The sequence below is a fragment of the Herpailurus yagouaroundi genome, unplaced genomic scaffold (assembly GCF_014898765.1).
Source record: "Herpailurus yagouaroundi ecotype Mexico unplaced genomic scaffold, PumYag 140, whole genome shotgun sequence".
NCBI classification, from domain to species: Eukaryota; Metazoa; Chordata; class Mammalia; order Carnivora; family Felidae; genus Herpailurus; species Herpailurus yagouaroundi.
This window is the reverse complement of record NW_024412395.1, coordinates 47,714,757-47,732,786: the sequence shown is the minus strand read 5'-3', so window position 1 is coordinate 47,732,786 and position 18,030 is coordinate 47,714,757. Positions and strand designations below refer to the sequence as shown.

The 18,030-nt window shown below is 35.6% G+C and overlaps 1 protein-coding gene and 1 long non-coding RNA gene across 8 annotated transcripts in view; one reads left to right on the top strand and one right to left on the bottom strand.

Moving 5' to 3' along the window:
* The window catches only part of LOC121030648 (uncharacterized), a 124,407-nt gene that overhangs the window by 12,649 nt on the left and 93,728 nt on the right, over window positions 1-18,030 (bottom strand). The gene's annotated exons all lie outside the window — the stretch shown is intronic.
* The window catches only part of SCN9A (sodium voltage-gated channel alpha subunit 9), a 172,446-nt gene that overhangs the window by 110,751 nt on the left and 43,665 nt on the right, over window positions 1-18,030 (top strand). The gene's annotated exons all lie outside the window — the stretch shown is intronic.

Genomic DNA, 18,030 nt, shown 5'->3' with positions numbered 1-18,030 from the left:
TGCTTGGGATTTCCTTCCTTGGTCAAAATCCTATGCGCATCTTTAAGACATTCCTCATGGGTAAATTTATTAGTCCTTACATCACAGGATTGCGTGAGGGTTACAAGAATTAACAGGTAAAATGTTTAGTACAGTACTCAGAGTGATCAAAAGGGTAGCTATTGCGTCTTTCCTAATTTCTCTCCAGAGAGATAGGAGCTGTACTCATTTTAACCCTACACAATTTTATGACTTTTCCTGGATTTATTATTTAGCTTTATATTTTAATTTTTTGGACAAATTATTGTATTCATTAAATGGTGCTATAGACTCATTGAGAACAGGAACCTTTTATCAAAATGTTTTTATATCCTCCTTCTCCACACCTGGTCACATATATTTAAAGTGATAGTGTTTACTGTTTTTATTCATTGAACTATATTTTATTAATATGGAATATAATAACCATAAGTGAGTCTTACGACAAAATATTTTTATGGCATCTCGTTAAAGTTTCAAGATATTACCTAAAAATATTATTCCTTTCTTTAGGTCACATTTGAAAGTATTCGAAAGGCATTTATCAAATGCTTTCTATCCACTTAGCCCTATAATAAGAAAGACCTGCCCTCCATGAATTGCTAGTGGATTTTGGAATAAAGATACATACCAGTGTGTGTGTGTGTGTGTGTGTGTGTGTGTGTGTGCGCGCGCGCGTGTGTGTGTGTGCATGCACATGCTTACCTGTCTGTCTGTCTCCTGACCATATGACCAGTTGGTACAGAGTAAATCCTCAATATTAAGTGAATACATAAGTATATAAATTAAGAGTATGTGTTTCTAAGTATTCAAAGAAATTCTTTCCAAGATGACAAAAGAAGGATAGGATTTTTATTTTTTTATTTTTAAAACCTTTACGTGGAAGAAGTACTGTATCCAAAATCTCCAAATTTAAGTTGATGTTATTTCAACTTAAAGGTGGAAGATCAGATTCCACATACCCCTTTTCAGGAACAATAGTCTGAGCTTGGTCTCATGTGGAAAGGGAAACTAATTCAATTACTCATGTTTCTGCTAGTGAAGATCAGAGTTGAAAAACCATAGATATGAAATAGTTGGTAAGCCCTAAAACAATGTAAGCCATTGTGTTTATTGTTGAATTCACCCCCATTATTATCATCTAAAAGTACAGATTTAAAGTTGTGGACTTGAAAACTTTTTCCTTTTTCATAAACAGTTTTCCATGACATATCTCACAGCATGAGTACATTCAAACCCACTTTAATATACTGGACTTGAGAAATAACAGAAGTTCAAGATATATAGGAAATCTGTTAGGTAACTTAGAGGTAGTATTAAGTTGTTGTGACCTGGGAAACCCTGTGTCTGGAGTCTTTCTTTCCAGGTGCTTGAGATTTAAATGTTTATCATTATGACTTGGTTTTGTTTTTGTTTTTATACTTGGACCACTAAAAAAAAAGCATATTTTCTTTATTGAAAGTGCCTCTTTACTCTTCCATGCTAACCTCCCTGCTATAATTCCCCTAATCTTTAGCTTCCACTTCAGTTCTCATATTTGTGAACTGCTTATTCTCTCCTTTGCAACTTTCTGATTTTTTCATGCCTAAGATATTCTTCAAATACTGATTGCCATGTTCTTGATGAACCTTGCCCCAAGGATAAATCTTGATTACCCAACAGAAAGTAATAACTTGATTCAATACCTTTAGGTCAGTAAGTCTTAAGCACTACTTTGCGATAGATATGTTTAAGAATACAACCTCTGGAGATAGACTACTTGCCTTAAATTCTAGCTATGATATTTACTAACTCTCTGGTCTTCACTAATTTACAAAAAAAAAAATTAGTTTCTTTATATGAAAAAGAGAATTGTAATGAAGAGTAAATGGTGTACGTAAATAATTAGGTGCATGTCTGCTGGAAAGTAAGTGCCTGATTAACAGTTATTATGATATGGAATCGAGTGGTCACATATAGACTCTAAGTAGCTATTTGCTGCAGGTTCAGTTCAAGAGAGGTAGCATTATGTAGATCAATGGTTCACAATTTTATTGTGTAAAAGATGCAGGGAGCTTGTTTCACACGCCAGTTTGGAGGCATATCTTTTGAACTCTCTCTGCCTAAGTCTGAAAGCCACTTCAGAATCCTTATCAGTGGTGTTCCCAGTGGCCACCATGATGGATTGAGTTGGTGTGGGATATGAACCTAAATTCATCCCTAGCTTGTTTTGACCCAGATTTCTGAGATATCTTTATCTTTATTCATGGGCTGGGGATATTTCCCCCTTTGCCTGTTGAATAATCTGCATTTTGAACAGAGAGAAACACCTTTGCCCTTGGACACCTCTCCTTTTTCCCCCCTCTTCGTCAACAAAACAAAACAAAACAAAAACAAACAAACAAACAAACAAACAAGCATAAAACTTCTCTTTTAGGGCCTAGCATTCTATTTTCCCATTGCACTTGATGGACACTTTTCCATCTTCTACTAATATCAGCTCTCAGATAGGCAAGTGTCCTTGTCCTGATAGTACACTCCAGAATGAAGTAAAAACATTTTATAATAAAATACCTTCCTAAAGGATGACCAAAGAGATGAGTTTAAATAAAGTGTTGAGTAAAATAACTTAAACAGTTCTGAGGAAATAATTGGCAACAGAACAGCAGCATTTCTCTGAAGATAGGGTTTATCTCAGAATTGAGAAAGACATACTGTCATCTCCCATGGGCCCATGGGACTTGTCGCTGCTTCTCAGAATGCAGACATTGAACTGATGGCCCCTCTCAAAATCAGCCTCCTCCTGAGACACACTGCAGTCCTCTAAGCACACAGGAAACATTAATAACACACTGCACAGATTTTTATCATTAGCAATGAAGTGCTTCCTTATTATGCGCCTCAAACGAAGCATGAAATGCACCCAATCATTCAGTAAATATTTGTTGAGATCTACTATGCTCCAGGCACTGTGCTAAGAGTTGCTGAAGGGGGAAAAAAAAAATTACTTCACGCATCCTGCTAATTGTGATTGTCATCTGGCTCAACAAAATTCTTAAGCGTAGTTTTCTTTTAATTGTGCCAAATCTCAATGTTTAAAACTTTAAAACACTAAATTAATAACTATTTTTTTTAATGGAGAGCTCTTTCTTAGATGATTAGAGCCATTCTCTTTGTTTTCTATCACTGTAGATTACTTCCTTCTCTGCTTCAAAGATGAAAAAAGAAGCAGTTTATAGAATTGTAACATGGACTTTGGAAGTGTATGCAAATTTCAGAGGAAAATATTAAGTTAATCCAAATTTATTTCTCAAAATATTTAAAAACAATAACAGCCTCATATGATGTTACAGTAGTACAGACTCTTACAGCTTTCAGAGATGCCCCTTTATTTATTGTGAATCTAATCCCCAAATACTTCTTTACTGCTCTTTTGACAAATGTATCTACTTATTTAGGCTGCTTAAGTGAGTGTGCTCATATTGTGTACTCAGCAGAGAGGAAACATTCTGTGTAAACATCTCCTCAGAGAAAGATGCCCTATTCATGCCTCCTTAAGCCAAAGGCAGATACTTAGCTTTACTTAATAGTTCTTTAGAGTTTTGAAACATTATATCAAAGTCTTGAAGGAACTAGCTGAGGTCCTTGGAGGTCAATGAAATATTCAAATTTCACATAATCAAACTTCCCTCCTTCAGGAGAGTGTCACCTTAAAACACTGCAAACACACTTATGCAAAATTTCATGTTCCATAAGGAACTAAAGTCCAAAAAAACCCCTCATTAACTTTAATCATTAGGGGGGAATTTGCACAGGAATACATTAGAGAACATTTTCTGTAAACCATTGCTATTCATTTGTTCAATTCACATTTACTGAGCATCTTCCAGTTACCATATCCACGCTAGACATGAGGAAGACACATCATTAGCGCACTCATTCGTTCAGTAAATGTAGGCTGAAGGTCTTTCTCTGTGGCACTGTCTTAAGTGATAAAGAGTAAAGCAAGGCTTCTGCCCTTGAGAAGAAACACATATAGAAACAGAAATTATAATTAAACATACAAAAAGAGAATGAATACACAATTTAGTTTTAGGACAAAATATTCAGACAGGAGAGGGGAGAGGGTAACCAACTTTAAAATGAATTGGGATACTTCACAGAGGAAATGGCATTTGAGGGGGGTTTTATGTTGAAAAGAAAAATTCTTTCTACAGATCAGTTGGGAGTTTGTTCCAATGGAGGTAAAGAGCCCAGTGTATGTGGAAGACCCAGATGTAAAAAGGCCCATTACATATGTATGAAGGGAACCTGGTGGGAAGTAGGAGGTTGCCTAGGTAGACTGGAGCCAGGTAGTGAACAGCCTGATGTACCATGACAAGAGAATAAAATACATTTCTTTTTATCCAACAGAAAGAGAAAACTTTAGGGTCTTTTATTATACCTTGTTCATAGCAAACTTGTTCTTCTAAAGAAAATTTCCTTGGGGAGTGTAGTAAAGCCCAGCCCCAGAGGAAGATGAGAAGATGGGAAGTTATTGCAGCTTTTCAAAGGACATTGGATAGGGGCTCAAGCTAAGGGAATGATGGTGGCAGAAGGGGATAAACTCTAAGATACTTGCGAGTTAATATGTAAGGGCTCAGGATCTGGATATAGGGGTCATGAGCTGTTGCAGAAGGTGTATCCGTCTCCCATGGCTGCCGTAATAAAGTATCACAAACTTTGTGGCTTTACTCACAGAAATTTATTCTCTGAAAGCTTTAGAGTTCTAAATGTCTGAAATGGAAGTCTGGGCATGGCCATACTTTCTCTGAAGCCTCTAGGGAGCATTCTCCCTTGCTTTTTCCTAGCTTCTGATGATGGGTTGTTAATCTTTGACATTCCCTGTAATCAAATGGTGTTCTGCCTGTGTGTCTGTCTTCTCTTCTTCTTACAAGGACACTGATTATACTGGATTAGGGCCCACACTAATGACCTCATCTTAGCTATATCTGCAAAGACCTTGTTTCTAAATAAGGTCACATTCAAGTGGACCAGGAGCTAGGACTTCAACATTCCCCTTTGGGAAATACAAACTGACTCATGACAAAAGGTTTTATCTTAGAAGACTGGATATATATCAGTGCTATTGAAAATATATACAGGGGAAGGAGAAAATTTAGGAGGTAGAATAGATTTAGAGTTTAATTTGGGGGCATCTTAATTGTGAGCTACTTGCAAGATAGCCGAGTGATGCTGAACAATATGTATTTGGAAACTTAGGTCTTGAGAAGTCAGAGTTGTAGACAGGTTGAGATTTTATGTGTTAATTTATGTTAACCACAGAATATACAGGGAGTCAGTCTAAAGTCAGGTTCTCTGGGATACCAGCTGGGAGAGAGAAATCTGTGTGTAAGAGATTTACTGGGGAGTGTTACCAGGAACAACACCTAACACCTATAAGAAATGAGGGAAGCAAGATGATTGAGCACAGGGAGAAACTGAAATGCTCTGCAATTTCATCAGAGGCCTGTGCTGATCCTATGGTTGTCTCCTATAGGTACTAGGATGACCCTTTAGAGTAGTCCCAATTAAAGCAGGAGAGTCAGGCCTTTGTACCCTCCTACCAATGAGTCACCTTCCCAGGGGAGGAGATGGAACCTTGGGTGAGGCAGCTCTCTTCTGCATGACACTTCCCTTGCAGGGACTCAGCTGTGAACCTTCAGCCCCCAACATTCCTGGTAGCTGGAAAAAGAGGAGGCTCTCTGAAAGGGAGATTTGGGCAGTGCACCACAACATCCACTACACTCCAGGGACCACAGAAAATAAGAGGACAAGTGATCAACTCAACACTTGAGTAGTGAACCCAAAAGAAGAAAGCACCAAAGAGACCAAGGAAAAATTGTACATATTTGCCACTTTCATATACATTCTATAACTTTCCTCCTTATGACAACCAGGAGAATGGATATCATTCATCTATATTCACAGATAACTAAAATGCTAAAAGATTAAGAAATGATATTTATTAGTCACCGATGATTCTGGGAGTCTTTTTAAAATTTGAACCCTGAACTTAAATGCCATATTGCATACGATAGAAAGGCAAGATGTGAGTAGGAATATAATTGTTTTCTGTTATGCCCTGTAATGTTGCAGTTAAGGATCAACTTTTCTGGTATAGTGATATTGTGCATTAGTAATCCAAATTTAGCTTCTCATCCTCCTTAATGCTGATTTATTCAGTTATAGTCTACCTCAATAACATAACATAGAATGGAACAGAAAAATAAACCAGTCCATTGAGGATGCATTGAGTAAGAGATTATATCAGGTTGACAGCATGCGAGAGAAGGTGGCACTTGAGCCAGACCCTAAAGGATGGAGATCATTTCATTGTGTGGCTCCAATGGAGAAGGAAATCCCAGGCAGAGGAACAGACATTCATATTGTTTATATGATTCACTCACTCATTAATCCATCTACCACTTCACCTATTCACTCTTCAGTTTTCAATGCCATTATCTTTGGAGAAACTTAAATGTGCTTACTTGTTATGAAATGCATTCCTTTTATCGATTTAGTAAAAAAAACTGTTTAAATATTTGTAGTCATCAAGGTTAAATATTTTATGTCCTTTTACCACATGTTGGTTTTAATTATGTTGTTATTTGGTCTCTCTTTAGATTTTACAGTTTTTTCTTCAAACAGTATTACCTTCACCAAAAAGGCAGTTTAGAAATTTTCTTGTTATTGCATTTCAGAAAATAAAATAACCTCTCCCAGAACTGCATTTGACTTGACAAGATTTAGGGATTAGTCACAATTATACATGTATAATTATAATTATACTATTATACCTTAATTATGCAATTAAGCTGGTATTTGATCCTATTTTTATGCATAGATTCTTTTTTTAAACTTTATTTATTTTGAGAGAGAGTGCAAATGGGAGAGGGGCAGAGAGAGAGAGAGAGAGGGAGAATCCCAAGCAGGCTCCCTGCAGCATAGAGCCCTAGGTGGGGTTTGATTCCACAAACCACGAGATCATGACCTGAGCCAAAACCAAGAGTCAGTAGGTTTGCTAAGTGAGCCACCCACTCACCCCTTTGCATAGATTCTTAAAAACACAAAACAAAAGACTCGTAGAATTTTACTTACCCGTTTCTTTTTTGCAGATTTGTTTCAAACTATTTGAAAAATCTTTCATCTTTATTGGATATGTTTGTGTCTAAAAACAATGACACTTTGGTCTGACATTTAAATCAGTGTTTCTTATTCTTTATACTTTGATAAATTTGGAAACATTTTTTTCCTTCAATGCTGTTTGAAATGTCAAAATTGAATTAATATGATAATTACAAGTAAATCAAGAAATGCTAATTTTAGAATATGCTTTTTAAAAACTCCTCACTCCTACTCTCACCCACTCCAATATTGAGAATCACTTACTTTTAAATGCTTGTTATACAGAGCAAACAGACCAAAAGATTGCCTTAGCATATTACAGTATTTAAATTCATCTCCTAAATAACAGAACTTTATAACTATCCAGTTGATTGTTTTTAAGTCTGTGTTGAATAATATTCAGTCTTATTGCTGTATTTCAAATATACTGCTTTGCATTGAGCTTATAGCATGTATTTTCTAACATACAACTAATTTTTACTTACAGGTATGTGACTTTAAGCATTTTAAATCAGTTGACTAAACTATTTCATCCTTCTGCATTTCTAAACTTCAGTACTTAACCTTCTTACTTCTCACAGGGGTAAAAACAAACTGGATCAATCAAGAATGCAGCTCTGTGCTTTTAACCAGGCAAAGACATATGTGACCACTTTTACACAGGTTATCTAAAAAAAATCATACATATATGATATTTTTTTCAGTGTCATGCATGCTGTTCAGTACTAAATGTTTCTGCCTAACCCATTGCAAGAAAGTAGAAACATACACAATTGTTCTGTAGATGAATTGACATCATAGCATGTCACGGGGGCAATTCCATCATTTTTTGTGATTCTCTTGATGACTTCCTTGATATATATCTCTCTCATGTCCTCAGGTGATTCAAGTGAATGATCTATAGATTTTTATTGGATGGCTTATAAAGGTAATATATAGAATGTAACACAAACCACTGGAGCAACATTTAATTTGAAAACTTCTAGCAACTTCCCTTCCTAATCTAATCTGATCTATGTCACATTAAATTGTCACATTTTATTGCAATGAGAGTAGAACTTTGAGAGTATGTTCTCATCATAACAACGGCAGCAACAAAATGGTAATTATGTGCATAAAGGATGTGGTAAATATATAGAGATATATTTATACACAACATATACATGTATCAAATCATTACATTGTGCACCTTAAAATTACACTGGAAAAAATAGTCACATTTAAATTTAGTAAATCAAAACTCTGTTAATAAGCCATTTTTGTGGGAAAATATTTCAAGCATAAAAATAAAATCTCAGAACAGAAAAGAAACAGTCTAGTACTAGCCCTGTATTTACAGAAATTGAAATGCATACAAATAAGCTGTTTTCTAAGTACACACCTAGAAAGCTGAGGACAGAGCCACAGCACCCAGCTTCTAGGATAATTTTGAATATATTTTGAAATGACTTTAAGCACAGTGATAACTAGGGCTTTATTTCTTTGATCAATTCAGTAACTAATTTAATTTTTATTTGCTTGTATATAAAATGCATCAATTAAAATTTAATAGGCCAAGCCTATGAATGAATGAATTATAGGTGCTTGAAATGCTTAATTTGATTCCAAAAGCAATATTATACGCTGATGAGAATGTTTCTTATAATGTATATATCTCATAAGGAAACAGGCAGCATAGCCTCAGGAAGGTAAGAGGTTTAAATGGAACATAGTAAGTGAACACTAAATCTTTCAATAAGACATATAACACTTTTCATAATATTGGAAGCAGATTAATATGGACTTCATTATATAATATTTCTAACAAATATAAAAGAAAAAATGCCACTCAGATCTATTTTGTCTTATTTTAGTATAGCTTGTTGAATGAACTCTAGAAAATAGTTTTCTGAAAAAAAATCCATATTAATAAGAATCTTGCCTTTTTTCTTTTATAATCTAGTATATATTTTGAATTGCTCTGTCATTGATGGGATGTTTTTATTATTGTTTTCCATTGTGCAATGTTGAAAGCAAAACTTCATCATGAAAATGATACACTCTAGGGATAATGATGTTAGCAGTTTCTAATTAAAAGAGCAAACAAATATTGTTCCATTTTACTTGAAGTTAGCTTTAAAGGTACTCCTAAGTAAAAGACGTATTTTTTTTTTTCTATTTCAGATGGGTGGTGATGCAGAGGCAATATTCTCTTGTAAAACAATTTTATTTCAGAATGTAGAAAATCTCCCCCCTGCCTAGAACATAAATAAAGATGCATACGTATACAATAGTATGTATAGGTAAAACACATACTTTTTCGGAAAATGGTTTCCAGAAATGTGTGTGTGTGTGTGTGTGCGTGTGTGTGTGTGTGTTTAATTCTTCAATTATTATTACTTTTTTTTTTTACCAAACTGTTAGAAAACATGAGGTTCATATTGATGAATGGTCATTGTCCTGAAGCCAAAAAAACTCTGGATATTTCATTTGTGAAGAATGACTCAAAATATAATACTTTTCTTTGGCAGAAGCTGCCTACATAAACATTAGGAAAAATATGCTTTTTCTGTACCAATTTTTATTTTACATGGTATTTTCAATATTAGAGATCCATGTATTCAAAAAACTGTTCCATCCACTGGAATTTGTCTTTCCTTCTCCTTCCTCATTATGAGTAGTTTTAAGGGGCTAGCATAAATGTACTGGTAGTTTTTTTGTTTGTTTGTTATTCTTTTTTTAATTGTAAGTGAATAATGAGCTTGAGTCTTAGAGTTTACGTTTTTACCTCACATTTTGCCAGAATGTTTGCCTGTGTTCCAATCCTTATTTATCCACTTCTAGTAGGCCTCAGTAGCAGAAATATTTAAATATTTGTTTCTCAAGTTTTTAAGTTTTCCTTCTCACTTGACCCACTGTATTCCAGCTACTTAAATATCTATTCTCTGCAGATAGGAGTTCTGTGTTAGTGCACAGAATACCATTGGTTGATTGCATGGCACGTCCATATTGGTGAATGTCACTTGCCTTTTAAAGATCCAAGATGACCCTGTACGATCTGGCTGAGACACCTTCTAATCAGTCCAATCTTTTATGTGGCCAAAATTTGTTTGTTTGTTTGTTTTCATATGCAAGATCTTATCTTTTAGGCATATAAGTTGTCATGTTTTTAAATAGGAAGTGCTCTAGATAGAAGATTATGGAAAAAGTAAGAATTCTCAGTGAAATCATTTGCTTAATTTTGAATTTCCATGGATGTGCCTGAGATTTGACCTCATTATTTCTCCATCATCTAATACTATACACCACGTTGACCCTGTGATGGAACTGTTAAGTGGGTTTCCTGCTGAGCAAGCAGCTGTTCTCTAAAAGCCTACAGACTTTCTCTAGTAGTCATCAAGAACACTAGAAAAGGAAAACTTCCATTTCTTACCCTTTCTCTGAAAAAGTGCTGGGGTTTTAGTTGCCTTGAGTCAAGAGTTTACTGTAACTAGTAATTAAACTAAAAATTGCTACTTAAATGGTAGTAAATCTAGATAACAGAAAGGAAAATACTATTGTCATTTCCATTGATGAAGGATATCTTCAGTACTTTTTAACTGGCATTATCATTTAAAAAGAATCTTGAGAGGGATCGGGATTTTAGAGATGAGAAAAGGACTGGAGGGACTTGAGGCACCTAGAATGCTAAGTCATGTAAAGAAACTAAATATCAGTACTCTTAAGATGAAAAACACAAATGGTAGTCTCATTTTGAAAAGGCTGTAGGAAGATAATATTTGCATTTCTCCAGAGGGCATAAAGGGCCCTAACAACTGCAAGGAACAGGAAAGCATATTTTGGTTCTAGACCAGAAAAGAATATTTTAAATTGTTATCCCATGATAGAATGGGAGCTTGGAAAACACTGGACCCCTACTCCCACAAAGCACAGTAGAATCTGTAGATTTCTTCTTTAAAGTTCCTTCGATCTTTTTTTCTGAACTTGACCATTTTACTCCTTTAATGATTCAGGGCCCTCATTATGAATATCAATTGTAAAATTAGACTCTAAAATTAAAATATGGGTGATGTTATTTGAATATAATAAAAAATATTTCTTAAGCTTAATGACATACAGTAGAGCTTAGTTTATCATGAATGTCTCCCTTAATTTTTCTGCCCATATATGCCCATCTCTTCTCTTTGGTTTGCTTCTCTCAACTTCTTGCTCTCTTCTGTGTTTCTTTGTTTCACTTCTCCGGTGGAATAACTAGTCTAAGCTCTGCTCCTCAAAGAATATCTTTTGTTGTATATAGCAATCAGACTTACAGTATGTATTTTAAATGTATAATCTTTGGAATGTTTTCAACACCAACCATCCTCTTTGCATAAGGTTTTTGTTGGATTCTGTATTTTCTACAATAGGTAGAATAGGTTTGAATTTTTTTTTCTTTTTTGGCTTTTTTTGAGTGGCAGATCATCAAATTATTAGATAATCCTACTTCATACCTCTCAAAATAAGAAAAGGCCAACTAGCATAAAATAGCCTTATGATGTGAATGCCTATTTCAGGATATGTCAGTAATAACATTGTAAGTTACCAGCTTAGGGCAGTTTCTCATATAACACCTATATTTAACAGTCTCTATTCACATTAAGTATTGTAGAAAAAACACCTTCTAGGCAATCAAAAGAACCATGACGAATAAAAAAGTACTTAATTTGATCATTTTTTTTAATGTTTCAAGTTTTTATTTAAATTGTACTTAGTTAACATATAGCGTAATGCTGGTTTCGGGAGTAGAATTTAGTGATTCATCACTGATATATAACACCCAGTGCTCATCACAACAAGTGCCATCCTTAATGCCCATCACCCATTTAACCCATCCCCCCACTCACTTTCCCACCCAGCAACTCTCAGTTTGTTCTCTATACTTAAGTTTCTTATATTTGCCTCCTTCTCTTTTTTTCTTACCCTATGTTCATCTGTTTTGTTTCTTAAATTCCACATATGAGTGAAATCATATAGTATTTGTCCTTCTTGAACTGATTTATTACACTTAGCATAATACATTCTAGCTCCATCCATGTCATTGCAAATGGCAAGATTTCATACTTTTTATGGCTGAGTAGTATTCCATTGTATATATGTACCACATCCTCTTTATCCATTCATCAGTTGATGAACATTTGGTCTCTTTCCATTATTTGGCTTTGTTGATAATGCTGCTATAAATATTGGGGTGCATGTGCCCCTTTGAATCAGTATTTTTTTATCCTTTGAGTAAATACCTAATAGTGCAATTGCTGGGTCATAAGGTAGTTCTATTTTTAACTTTTTTAGGAATCTCCATACTGTTTTCTAGAGTGTCTGCACCAGTTTACATTCCCACCAACAGTGTAAGAGGGTTCCCCTTTCCCCAATCCTCACCTACATCTGTTGTTTTCTGAGTTGTTAGTTTTAACCATTCTGACAGGTGTGATGCAGTAATTTATCATGGTTTTGATTTGTATCTCCCTGATGTTGAGTGATGTTGAGCATCTTTTCATGTGTCTGATAGTCATCTAGATGTCTTCTTTGGAAAAATGTCTATTCATGTCTTCCGTTTGTCACTGGATTATTTTGGAGGGGGGTGCTGAGTTTGATAAACGCTTTATAGATTTTGGATACAAACCTTTTATCAGACATGTAATTTGCAAATATCTTCTCCCATTCCATAGTCTGCCTTTTAGTTTTGTTGATTGTTTCCTTCACTGTACAGAAGATTTTTATCTTGATGAAGTCTCAAGAATTCATTTTTGCTTTTGTTTCCCTGGCCTCTGGAAATGTGTCTGACAAGAAGTTGCTATGGCCGACGTCAGAGAGGTTGCTGCCTGTGTTTTCCTCTAGGATTTTGATGGTTTCTTGTCTCACATTTAAGTCTTTCATCCATTTTGAATTTATTTTCGTGTAGAGTGTAACAAAGTGATCCAGTGGACAGAATGTTGCTCTCCAATTTTCTCAACACCATTTGTTGAAGAGACTGTCTTTTTCCTAGGATATTCTTTTCTGCTTCACCAAAAATTAGTTGCCCGTATAGTTGTGGGTCCATTTCTGGGCTTTCTATTCTGTACTATTGATGTGTGTGTCTCTGTTTGTGCCAGTACCATACAGTCTTGATGATTACAACTTTGTAGCTTAAAATCTGGAATTGTGATGCCTCCAGCTTTGCTTTTCTTTTTCAATATTGCTTTGGCTATTTGGGGTCTTTTGTGATTCCATACAAATTTTAGGATTGTTTATTCTAGCTCTGTGAAAAATTGCTGGTGGTATTTTGATAAGGGTTGCATTAAATGTGTAGATTTCTTTGGGTAGTATAGACGTTTTAACAATATTTCTTCTTCTAATCCATGAACATGGAATGTTTTTCCAATTCTTTGTGTCATCTTCAATTTCTTTCATCAGTGTTCTATAGTTTTCAGAGTATAATTCTTTTACTTCTTTGGTTAGGTTTATTCCTAGGTATCTTATGGGGTTTGATGCAATTGAAAATGGGATTGATTTCTTTTTCTACTGCTTTATTATTGGTGTATAGAAATGCAACAAATTTCTGTATGTTGATTTTGTATCCTGTGACTTTACTGAATACAGGTATCAGTTCTAGCAATTTTTTGGTTGAGCGTTTCAGATATTTTACATCATGTCATATCATCTGCGAATAGTGAAAGTTTGACTTCTTCCTTAACCGTTTGGATGCCTTTTATTTCTTTTTGTTGTCTGATTGCTGAGGCTAGGACTTCCAGTACTATGTCAAATAATAATGGTGAGAGTGGAAACCCCTGTCTTGTTCCTGACCATAGAGGAAAGGCTCTCAGTTTTTCTCCATTGAGGACCCCACTGTGGGTCTTTTGTATATGACCTTTATGATGTTGAGGCATGTTCCCTTTATCCCCACTTTGTTGAGGGTTTTTTTTATCAAGAAAGGATGCTGTATTTTGTCAAGTGCTTTTTCTACATCTTTTGAAAGTATCATATGGTTCTTATCCTTTCTTTTATTAATGTGTTATATCACGTTGATTGATTGGCAAATATTGAACCAGCCCTGCAGCCCAGCAATAAATCCCACTTGATTGTGGGCAAATAATTCTTTTAATTTACTTGTTGGATTCAATTTGCTAGTGTCTTGTTGAGAGTTATATCAATGTTATTCGGGGATATTGACCTACTATTCTCCTTTTTAGTGGGTCTTTTTCTAGCTTTAGCATCGAGGTAATGCTGACCTCATAGAAAGAGTTTGGAAATTTTCGTTCCATTTCTATTTTTTGGAACAGTTTGAGAAGAATGGGTGGCTCAGTCAGTTAAGCAACCAACTCTTGGTTTCAGCTCAGGTCATGATTTCATGGTTTGTGAGATCGAACCCCACATTGGATTCTCTCTCTCTCCATCTGTCTCTGCCCCTCTCACGTTCTTTCTCTCTCTCTTTCAAAATAAATAAATAAACTTAAAAAAATAATAGATATTAATTATTCATTAAATGTTTGGTAGAATTCCCCTGGGATTTCATCTGGCCCTGGACTTTTGTTTTTTGGGAGATTTTTGATTACTGATTCAATTTCTTTGCTGGTTATGGGTCTGTTCAAATTTTCTATTTCTTCTTGTTTCAGTTCTGGTAGTTTGTATGTTTTTAGGAATTTGTCCATTTCTCCTAGGTTGTCCAGTTTGTTGGCATATAATTTTTCATAATATTCTCTTATAATTGTTTGTATTTCTGTGGTGTTGGTTGCGATCTGTTTCATTTGTGATTTTATTTATTTGGGTCATTTCTCTTTTCTTTTTGATAAGTCTGGCTAGGGGTCCATCAATTTATTCTTTCATAGAACTAATCCTAGTTTCATTGATCTGATCTACTGGGTTTTTTTCCTATATCATTTATTTCTGCTCTAATCTTTATTATTTCTCTTCTTAAGTTGGCTTTAGGCTTCTTTGCTGTTTCTTTTCTAGCTCCTTTAGGTGTAAGGTTAGGTTGTGTTTTTGACATTTTTCTTCTTTTGGTAAGGCTATATTGTTGTTTTTCTTTTTTTTTTTTTTTTTTTTTTTTTTTTTTTTTTGCTGTATCCCAAAGATTTTGGACCATCATGTTTTTATTTTCATTTACTTCCATGTATTCTTTTATTTCTTCTTTAATTTCTTGGTTAACTCATTCTTTAGTAGGATGTTCTTTAACTTCCATGTATTTGTGGTCTTTCCAAATTTTTTCTTGTAGTTGACTTTAAGTTTCATAGTGTTCTGGTCAGAAAATATGCAAGGTATGATCTTAATTTTTTTGTATTTGTTGAGGTCTGATTTGTGACCCACTATGTGGTTCTGTTCTGGAGAATGTCCCATGTGCACTTGAAAACAATGTGTATTCTGCTGCTTTGGGATGAAATGTTCTGAATATATCTGTTAAGTCCATCTGGTTCAGTGATCATTCAAAGCAATTGTTTCCTTGCTGTTTTTCTGCTTAGATGATTTTTCCATTGTTGTAAGTGGGGTGTTCAAGTCCACTACTATTATTGTATTATAATCAATGGGTTTCTTTGTTTGTTATTAGTTGTTTTATATATTTGGGTGCTTTCAGGTTGTGGACATAAATATTTACAGTTGTTAGATCTTTTTGTTGGATAGACCCCCGTTATTATTATATAGTACCCTTCTTCATCTCTTGTTACAGTCTTTGGTTTAAAATCTAGTTTGAATCTAGTTTGTCGGACATAAGTCTGGCTATTCCAGCTTTTTTTTTTTTTTTTTACATCCATTAGCCTAATAGATGGTTCTCCATCCCCTCACTTTCAATCTGCAATTGTCTTTAGGTCTAAAATGAGTCTTTTGTAGGCAGCAGATAGATGGGTCTTGTTTTTTGTTTTTGTTGTTTTTTTTTTTTTTTTTTTAATCCATTCTGTTACTCTGTGTCTTTTTACTGGAGCATTTAGTCCAATCTTAGAAACAATCTAGAGATCTTCTCTGTTCCTTTCTTTTTTGTAAAATTTTTTAATGTTTATTTATTTTCAAGAGATAGAGACAGAGAGCAAGAAGGGGAGGGGTGGAGAGAGAGTGAGACAGAGAATCTGGAGCAGGCTCCAGGCTCTGAGCTGTCAGCACAGGACCCAATGTGGGCCTTGAACTCATGAACCATGAGATCATGACCTGAGCCAAAGTTGGGCGCTTAACCATCTGAGCCTCCCAGGCACCCCATTCTCTGTTCCTTTCTAGTCTTTGTCACATTGCTCTTTATTTCTCCCTTAAAGAGTCCTCTTTAATATTTCTTACAGAGCTGGTTTAGTGGTTGTGAACTCCTTTAATATTTGTTTGTCTGGGAAACTCTATCTCTCCTTTTCTGAATGACAGCCTGCTGGATATAATATTCTTAACTATATATTTTTCCTCTTCAGCACATTGAATATGTCATGCCACTCCCTCTGGCCTGCCAAGTTTCTGGGAATAGGTCTGCTGCTAACCTTATTTGTCTTCCCTTGTAAGTTACAGATTTCATTTTCCTTGCTGCTTTTAGGATTTTTTCCTTAACTCTGTGTTTTGCAAATTTTACTTTAATATGTCTTGGTGTTGGCGTGCTTTGGTTGATTTTGATGGAAGTTCTCTGTGCCTCCTGGATTTGTACATCTGTTTCCTTCCCCAGATTATGGAAGTTTTCAGCTATAATCTGCTCAAATACACCTAAGGAGTCACTGAATTCCCTAAGTCTTATTCATGATCCTGTATTTTTCTTTCCCTCTTCTTTTCAGCTTCATTAATTTCCATAGTTTTATCTTCTATGTTACTTATTCATTCCTATGATTCTTTCATCCTTGTGGTCATTACAATCAGTCAGTTTCTCATCTCGGTTATAGTATTTTTTTTATTTCAACCTGACTGGTTTTTAAGTTTTTTTTTTTTTTTTAATTTTTTTTTCTTTTTTCTTTTTTTTTTTTTCAACGTTTATTTATTTTTGGGACAGAGAGAGACAGAGCATGAACGGGGGAGGAGCAGAGAGAGAGGGAGACACAGAATCGGAAACAGGCTCCAGGCTCTGAGCCATCAGCCCAGAGCCTGATGTGGGGCTCGAACTCACGGACCGCGAGATCGTGACCTGGCTGAAGTCGGACGCTTAACCGACTGCGCCACCCAGGCGCCCCTGGTTTTTAAGTCTTTTAGCTCTACAATAGGGGACGGCCTATTGTCTTCTATGCTCTTCTATAGTGTCTTCTATGCTTTTCTTAAGCCCAGCTAATATCCTTATGATTGTTCCAAATTCTAGATCAAGCATATTACTTATATCTGTTTCAAAGAGATTCCTGACCATGACCCTTTCTTGTTCTTTCTTTTGGGATGGATGAACTCTTCCATCTTAGCATTTTGTCTAGGTCTCTGCCTTCCGTGTGTTATGAAAGCTTGCTATGTTTCCTGCTCCAGAGAGTAATGGCTTTATGAAGAAGAGATCATATACTGTCCAGGGCCTGGCATTTCAGGAGGTGTTTCTGGTTTATGCTGTGTGTACTCTGCTACTGTTTTGACTGCTTTTCCCCTCAGGTCAGTCCTCTGCAGAGTTTCTTCTTGCCTGCCGTGGGGAGTGTTTTCACCTTGTCCAGAGTGTGGTGAGTTTTAACTAGGTGTGCTCTGGTCTGCTTGTTAAGAGGCTAGATCCTATGTGTCCTAGAGCTGAAGCTTTGCACACTCTGTGGTCAGTAGACTTGGTGTGTGCAGGAGTTTGTGCTGGTCCTCTGGGGGAAGAGCCAACTGCTCTGGTTCTCAGGTACACTTGCCCTAGTAAAGAAGCACCTGCAGAGCTCAGAGGGGTGGGGCTTGGTGTAAGCAGCTCAGGTCTCCACTGTTGGAGCTGTTCTGCTCACTGAAGTCAGTCTGTTCTGATGGGTGGGGGAGAAAAAT